The sequence below is a fragment of the Aotus nancymaae genome, unplaced genomic scaffold (assembly GCF_030222135.1).
Source record: "Aotus nancymaae isolate 86718 unplaced genomic scaffold, 86718_ANA_hifiasm-v0.15.2.pri h1tg000010l, whole genome shotgun sequence".
Lineage (NCBI taxonomy): Eukaryota > Metazoa > Chordata > Mammalia > Primates > Aotidae > Aotus > Aotus nancymaae.
In genome coordinates this window covers 34424643-34433168 of record NW_026988421.1, presented here as the reverse complement: position 1 = coordinate 34433168, position 8526 = coordinate 34424643, and the positions used below count along the sequence as shown (strand labels likewise).

At 36.3% G+C, this 8526-nt stretch overlaps 1 non-coding gene across 1 annotated transcript; it reads right to left on the bottom strand.

The window, feature by feature from the left end:
* Positions 1–5771: 5771 nt before the first annotated feature.
* Positions 5772–5878, bottom strand: LOC135274026 (U6 spliceosomal RNA). The gene has a single exon (XR_010341844.1). It is a non-coding gene; the product is annotated as a U6 spliceosomal RNA (small nuclear RNA).
* Positions 5879–8526: the final 2648 nt, after the last annotated feature.

Below are 8526 nucleotides of genomic sequence, written 5' to 3'. Positions count from 1 at the left end.
CTTAAGTGTGGTGTTTGCAGTAAATTTTTTGTAGATATCCCTCATAAGATTAAGAAATTTTCTTTCTTAGAGATTTTTAAATATATTTTTAGTTATTTATTTTCTTGGTGTTTCATACTGATATATTCATTTCATTTTTTGCTGATGTAACAAATTACTGCAAACTTACTGACTTAAAGCACCAAATTTATCATGTCACTGTTCTGGAAGGATCAAATCAAGGTGTCAGGAGGGTTGTGTTCTGCCTGGAAACTCTAGGAGAGAATCTATTTCCTTAACTTTTTCTGCTGTGAGAGGCCACCTGCATTCCTTGGCTCATAGTCCCTTCCTCCATTTTCAAACTCATCATCTTAGCATCTTTAAATCTGTCTTCCATTGTGACATCCATGCTTCCATTATAAGGACTCTTGTGATTAAATTGAACCCACCCACATTATCTACCATAATTTTCCCATCTCAAGATGGGAAATAATCACATCTACAAGTTTTCTTTTGGCATGTAAGGTAGCATATTCACAGATTTTTGGGGGAATTAGGACATAGACATCTTTGGGGAGACATTATTCTATGTAACCTAAATGGAAATATTAATTATTGGTTTTTCCCCATTTTGATCACTGAGTAGTAATATTGTAAATTGGGTGAACCCTGAAATATAGATACTGCTTTAATGTATCACTTCCTTTATTTTGTATTCAGTGTTTAAGGTAGTATATTATACTGTAAATCTCATGGTTTTAGTGCTCAACATCTCTCACGATCTTTCTGGACACTATGCCTACACTAATCTCATGTATTTAGTTGCTGCACAGGAGGTATGTGGCCTTAACAGGGCAAATCTGAAAGTTAGGGGTTTTCCTTTTTTTGTTTCTCTCCTTCCTTCCTTCCTTCCCTCCCTCCTTCCCTCCTTCTCTCCTTCTCTCCCCTCCTCCCTCCCTCCCTCCCTCTCTCCCTCCCTACTTCCCTCCCTCCCTCTCTCCCTCCCTACCTTCCTTCCTTCCCTCCCTCATTTTTTCTTTTTCTTTTTCTTTTTTTGAGATAGGGTCTTACTTTGTCACTCATGCTGGAGAGCAATGGTACACACTGATGTATGAGACCAGCCTGAATGACACAGCAAGACTCTGTCTCTACAAAAAATTAAAAATAAAAAAATTAGCTGGGCATGATGGCATGTTCCTCTAGTCCCAGATATTCAGGAGTTCAGGATGCTGAAGTGGGAGAATTGTTTATTGTTTGAGGCCAGGGCCAGGAGATGGTGGCTATAGTGAACCATGATTGTGCCACTCTGGCCTAAGCTACAGAAGGAGACCCTGACACACATGTGCACTTGCACACACACACACACACACACACACACACACACACACGGAGGAGGATCTGGGTTGTTTCTGCTGCAAGGTAAGTGATATTTGGCCTAAATCCTGATTGATACAAAGAAATGGGCCCTGTGTGATCAAGGCAGATGAACATGGAATTCAGAGATCCTAAGGCAGTAACAACTTGTCAGTTTGGAGGAAAAGAGAGGAGGCCAGTTTATCAATTAGACTTCTCCTTGCAATCAGTGGAAACCAAATAACAGTTTAAGTAGGAAGAGAATGTTTTGAAAGATACTTGGCAGCTCACAGAATCTCTAGGATGGCAAAGAACCATCTTGGAGACTGGCCTACCAAGACAAATTCCCAAAATCACACTGTGGAACTGGTCTAGTGGGAACACCACTACTGTGCTTGCTGATTATAGATGCGATTGCTTGCACCAATAATGATACTGCTATCACTGACTCTCAAATTTCAATGTATCTGCCACCTAACCTTCCACCTTTATTTACAACACTAGTTTCCAACTTAAAGTCTGCAAAAGTGACTCACTCATGTAGAACCTCTATATGTTTGCACATTTGTACTGGTATGTTTAGACTAAATTCCTAAAGGAACTGTTGAGTTTAAGAAGAAGCACATTTACATACTTTTTTTTGAGACAGAGTCTCACTATGTTGCCTAGGCTGGAGTGTAGTAGCACAATCATGGCTCACTATAGCTTCTGCCTCCCGGCCTCAAGTGATCCTCCCACCTCAGCCTCCCGAGTAGTGGAACTACAGGCACATACCACCATGCCCAGCTAATTTTTAACTTTTTGTAAAGGCAGGGTCTCCCTGTGTTGCCTAGGCTAGTCTTTAACTCCTGGGTTCAAGCGATATTCCTGACTTAGTCTGCCAAAGTGTTGGGGTTACCCAACACTTGGTATTACTTATGTAGATTTGTGTTTTAGAGTAGGATTGCAAAGCTGCATATACTTGGACTTCATCCTGGCTCTGTGGCAGTAATTGTGTATCATTGACAAATTAGTCTAGTTCTCTGGGCTTCATTTACCTTGTGTATATAACATAAAAATGACTACCATGCTTTTGGGACTGCCAGTTGTCCCCAGTATCCACTTTCCTCTTCTATGCTTACAGAGCCCCAAATTTTATCTAGATCCATATCGATGCAGAATTAATACTAATTTACTCTTTACTCTTAGTCATATCCAGCATTAAAACCCGCTGGGCCAGTGTCAGCAATCTGTAAGAAAATCCCAGAGGTTAATAGTGAAGCACTTTTTAAAAAATGCTGCATCGCAAACTTTCTTTATGGTACATCTGTTTTTCTACTGGATAGAAAAACAGATATTTATGCTACTGAATAAAAGTGATTGAACACAAATTTAAATGTGAAGAAATTTTAGAAATACCTTAAATGATTTGTTTTGCTTACATATTTCTTTTCATATATACAAAAATAATATATAAATGATATGTAATTGAGTATGTCTAAGTAAATAAAAAAAGGTATATTTCAGTAAGCACACAATAAAAATATTGATAAAAAAGCATTGTCACAATTTAATTGAAAGCATTTTTAAAAGTTTTTAGCTTCAATTAAAAATAGTAAATGTGGTACATATACACTGTGAAATACTATGCAGCCATAAGAAAGAAAGAAATTATGTCCTTTGCAGTAACATGGATACAGTTGGAGGCCATTATCCTAAGTAAATTGATGTAGAAACAGAAAACCAAATAACCTACATTGGATGTGTACACTGTTTTACTTAACATTTTGGGAAGTAACTGCCTCTGACTTCAACTCAAGAAAACACTTTTTTGTTACTAATGTAATTGGTTTTTGTAATGGCATCAGCAAATAGAAGGATGCTTATTATTTAAAAAAAAAGATTAGACATAAGATGGGAACAGTTGACACTGGGGACTACAGGAGTGGGGAGGGAAGAAGGGAGAAAAGGTTGAAAAACTACCTATTGGTTATTATGCTCACTATCTGAGTGGTGGGTTCAATCATACCCCAAACCTCAACATCACACAATATAACCACGAAACAAACCTGCACGAGGATCACTTGAGGCCAGGAGTTGAAGACCAGCCTGGGCAACCTAAAGAGACACCCATTTCTTAAAAAAAAAAAATGAAGAAATTGGCAGGGCATGGTAACACATGATTGTTATGCCAGCAACCCAGGAGGCTAGAAGGATTGCTTGGTCCTAGGAGTTCAAGGTTGCAATGAGCTGTGATCATGCCACTGTACTTCAGTCTAGGTGACAGAATGAGAATTTGTCTGTATTTTCTTTTTTAAAGTTGATATTATAGGAACAATGTTCTCTGACAAACATGAAATAAAATTAAGAATCAATGCAAACAGTTGAAAATTAGTTGTGAAGGTCAGGAGATAAAGACCATCTGGCTAACACAGTGAAACCCCATCTCTACTAAAAATACAAAAAATTAGCGAGGTGTGGTGACATGCACCTATAATCCCAGCTACTCTGGAGGCTGAGGCAGGAGAATCACTCGAACCCTGGAGGTGGAGGTTGGAGTGAGCCGAGATCGCGCCACTGCACTCCAATCTGGGCGACAGAGTGAGACTCTGTCTCAAAAAAAAAAGGAAAGAAAACATAAAGGATCAAAACAAGAAAAACAACTATAGTAGCGACTTAAAGAGCCTTAGAAGAATAATTTGAATAGTGATATTCAATAAATTTGTAAAACGTAGATGAAGTGGATTATTTTCTGGGAAAATACAAGTGACCAGTAAAGCTTAGAAAATCTGAGCAAATAAATAATCATTCAAAAACAACAATCAATATTAAAATGTCTACCTTCTACAATAAAGATATTATCCGTATATAGATTTACAGGTGGTTTTAACAAATGTTCAAGAAACAACTAATCCCTACACAAACTGCTAAAAGTTTATTTAAAGAAACACATTTTTTTTAAAAAAAGGAAACATGACCGGGCATGGTGGGTCCCACCTGTGATCCCAGCACTTTAGGAGGCCAAGGCAGGCAGATCACTTGAGGCCAAGAGTTTGAGACCAGCCTGGCCAACATGGTGAAACCTTGTCTCTACTAAAAATACAAAAATTAGCTGGACATGGTGGTGGGTGCCTGTAATCCCAGCTACTCGGGAGGCTGAGGCAGGGGAATCACTTGAACCTGGGAGGTAGAGGTTGCAGTAAGCCAAGATCGTGCCACTGCATTCCCACTCCAACCTGGGTGACACAGTGAGACTCTGTCTCAAAAAAAAAAAAAAAGAGGAAACACGACCTGTTAATTTTTTAAGACGATACCAAGGCAATGAAAAAAATTATAGCCACATTTCACTTATGAACATGGATGTAAACACATTAAATATATCAATAAATTGAATCAAACAACATACTAAAATATAGACCATGACAACTTTACATCAGAAATCCAACAGTAGTTTGACAACTAAAATTATATCCTTGTACCTCACCATGTTAAGGAATCAAATATTAAAATGTTTTAATGGTCAGTGAACGAGGAAAATCTGTTTGATGTTATTTAAAAATCTATTCATGATTCTTAAAAAACAACAACAAACAAAAACTTCATAGCAAAAGAGGAAAAGAAAGACACCTCTTAATGTCATGATTGACATCAATGCAAATGCAAAAACCATGAACACATATTGATGGTTAAATTTAGAAGCATTTTAATAAAATTTACAACATGATATAGATGGATGGACACTTTCTATTACCGTTACTACTCAAGATTATATCGGAGACCTCAGATATGTTCAGGCTGGCTTCTTTTATCAAGCAGTATGTACTTAAGTTTGTTCCAGGTCTTACAGCTTGATAGTTCATTTATTTTAATGGCTAAGTACTAAATAATATTTCACTGCATGGGTAGATATACTACAATTTGTTTATCCATTCACCTTTTAGAAGGACATCTTGGTTGTTTCCAGTTTTTGGCAATTATGAACAAAGCTGTAATAAACATTCCTATGCAGATTTTATGTGAACGTAAGTTTTCAACTCATCTGGGCAAATAACTATTAGTGCAATTCCTGAGCTCTATAGTAAGACCATATTTAACTTTGTAAGAAACCGTCAAACAGCCTTCTAAAGTGGTTGTACCACTGTGCATTTCCACCAGTAATAAATGAGAGTTTGCATTGCTCCACATTCACCCCAGTATTTGGTATTGTCAGTTTTTGGATTTGAGCCATTCTAATAGGCGTGTGGTGGTATTTTGTTGTTTTAATTTGCATTTCCCTAATGACATAAAGTGTTATTATGTCTTTAGGTGTATAGTGTATGGTGTATATAGTCTTATATGTTTATTTGCCATCTGTATATTTCCTCTGGGGAGGTGTTTCTCAGATCTTTAGCTCACTTTTAAAATTGAGTTCTTTGTTTTCTTGTTGTTGAGGGTTTTTAAAAAAATTTTTATTTTAATCTTTAAATATGGAACTCTTCATGAATTTGCATGTCATCCTTGCACAGGGGCCATGCTAATCTTCTCTGTATCGTTCCAATTTTAGTATATATGCTGCCGAAGTGAGCACTTTTATTGAGTTTTAAGACTTCTTTGTATATTTGAATACAAGTCATTTGTCAGATATGTATTCCGCAAATATTTTCTCCCAGTCTGTGGCTTCTCTATTAATGTTTTTAACAGTGCATTTCACAGAGCAAAAGTTTTAATTTTAAGTGAAGTCCAGATCATCAATGTTTTCTTTCATGAATTGTGCTTTTGGTCTAGTGTAAGAAGTTATCACCAAATGCAAGGTCACCTAGATTTTTCTCCTGTGTTATCTTCTAGAAGTCTTAGTTTTGCATTTTACATTTAGGTGTATGATCTGTTTTGAATTATGAGTTGTGAAATGTGTGAAGTCAGTGCCTATACATATTGTTTTAACATGTGGATGGCCTTTTGTTCTAGGAGCAATTGTTGAGAAGACTAGCCTTTCTCCATTGAATTGCCTTTGCTCCTTTGTCAAAGGTCGGGTGAGTATATTTGTGTGGATCTATTTCTGGGCTCCCTATTCTGTTCAATTGATCAATTTGTCTATTCTTTTACCAATACTACACTGTCTTGATTACTATACATCTATGCTAAGCCTTGAAGTCAGGTAGTGTTAATTCCCCTAGTTTTTCCTGCCTCTTTGGTATTATGTTGGCTATTTTGTGTCTCTTGGCTGTCTGTATAAATCTGAATTTGTTGATCTCCACAAAATAGCTTGCTGGGCTTTTTATTTGAATTACATTGAATCCATAAAGTTGGGAAAACCAAACATCTTAACAATATTGATTGTTTTTATCCATAAACATAGACAGTCTCTCCATTTAATTAAATCTTCTTTGATTTCTTTCTTTGGAGTTTGTAGTTTTCTTCACATGGATATAGTGCATATTTTGTTAGATTTATTCCTTAGTACTTCATTTCTTCATGCTAATAGTATTGTGTTATTTTTTTCTTTTACTTCTGTTTTAAGTTCAGGGTACATGTTCAGGTTTGTTATATAGGTAAACTGTGTGTCATGGGGATTTGGTGTACATATTATTTCATCATCCAGGTAATAAGCATAGTCCCCAATAGGTAGTTTTTTTATTCTCTCCTTCTTCCCACTCTCCATCCTCAAGTAGGCTCCAGTGTCTGTTGTTCCCCTCTTTGTGTCCATGAATGCAAGCATGTGGTATTTGATTTTCTGTTTCTGCATTAGTTTGCTTAGGATAATGGCATCCAGCTCCATCCATGTTGCTGAAAAAGGCATGAGCTTGTTCTTTTGTATGGCTGCATAGTATTCCATGGTTATATGTACCACATTTTCTTTAACCAAACTACCGTTGATGGGCAGTTAGGTTAAGTCCATGTATTTGCTATTGTGAATAGTGCTGCATCTAGCTTACACATGCATGTATCTTTATAACATAATGATTAATATTCCTTTGGGCAATACCTAATAATGGGATCTGTGAGTCAAATGGTAATTGTTTTAAGTTCTTTGAGGAATCACCACACTGCTTTCCACAAGGGCTGAACTAATTTACATTCCCACCAGCAGTGTATAAGTGTTCCCTTTTTACCACAATCTTACCAGCATCTGTTATTTTTCAACTTTTTAATAATAGCAATTCTGACTGGTGTGAGATAGTATCTCATTGTAGTTTTGATTTTCATTTCTCTAATGATTAGTGATGTTGAATATTTTTTCATGTGCTTGTTAGCCACGTATATGTCTTCTATTAAAAAGTGTCTGTTCATGTCCTTTGCCCATTTTTTAATGGGGTTAATTTTTCTTTTAAATTTGTTTAAGTTCCTTATAGATTCTGGATATTAGACCTTTGTCACATGCACAGTTTGCAAATATTTTCTCTCATTCTGTAGGTTGTCTGTTTACTCTGTTGAGAGTTTCTTTTGCAGAAGCTCTTTAGTTTAATTAGGTCCCATTATTAATTTGTGTTTTTGTTGTCATTGCTTTTGGCATCTTCATCATGAAATCTTTGCCAAGGCCTATGTCCAGAATAGTATTTCCTAGGTTATCTTCCAAGGTTTTTATAGTTTTAGGTTTTACATTTAGTCTTTAATCTATCGTAAATATTGTATTGAGTTGATTTTTGTGTATGGTGTAAGGAAGGGGTCCAGTTTTAATCTTCTGTAAATAGCTAGCCAGTCATCCCAGCACTGTTTATTGAATAGGGAGTTCTTTCCCTATTTCTTGTCTTTGTTAACTTTGTCAAAGATCAGATGGTTACAGGTCTACAGCATTATTTCTGGGTTCTCTATTCTGTTCCATTGGTCTATGTGTCTGTTTTTGTACCAGTACCATGCTGTTTTGGTTACTGTAGCCTTGTAGTATTGTTTGAAATTGGGTAGTGTGACGCCTCCAGCTTTGTTTGTTTTTGTTTTTGCCTAGGACTGCCTTGGCTATTTGGGCTCCTTTTTGGTTCCATATGGATTTTAAAATAGTTTGTGCTAATTCTGTGAAGAATGTCATTGGTAGATTGACAGCATTGAATCTTCAAATTGCTTTGGACAATATGGCCATTTTAACAATATATTGATTCTTCTTACATGAGCATGGAATGTTTTTTCATTTGTTTGTGTCATCTCTGATTTATTTGAGCAGCATTTTGAAATTTTCCTTGTAGAGCTCTTTCACCTCTCAGCTGTATTCTTAAGTATTTTATTCTTTTTTGTTGCTATTGTGAA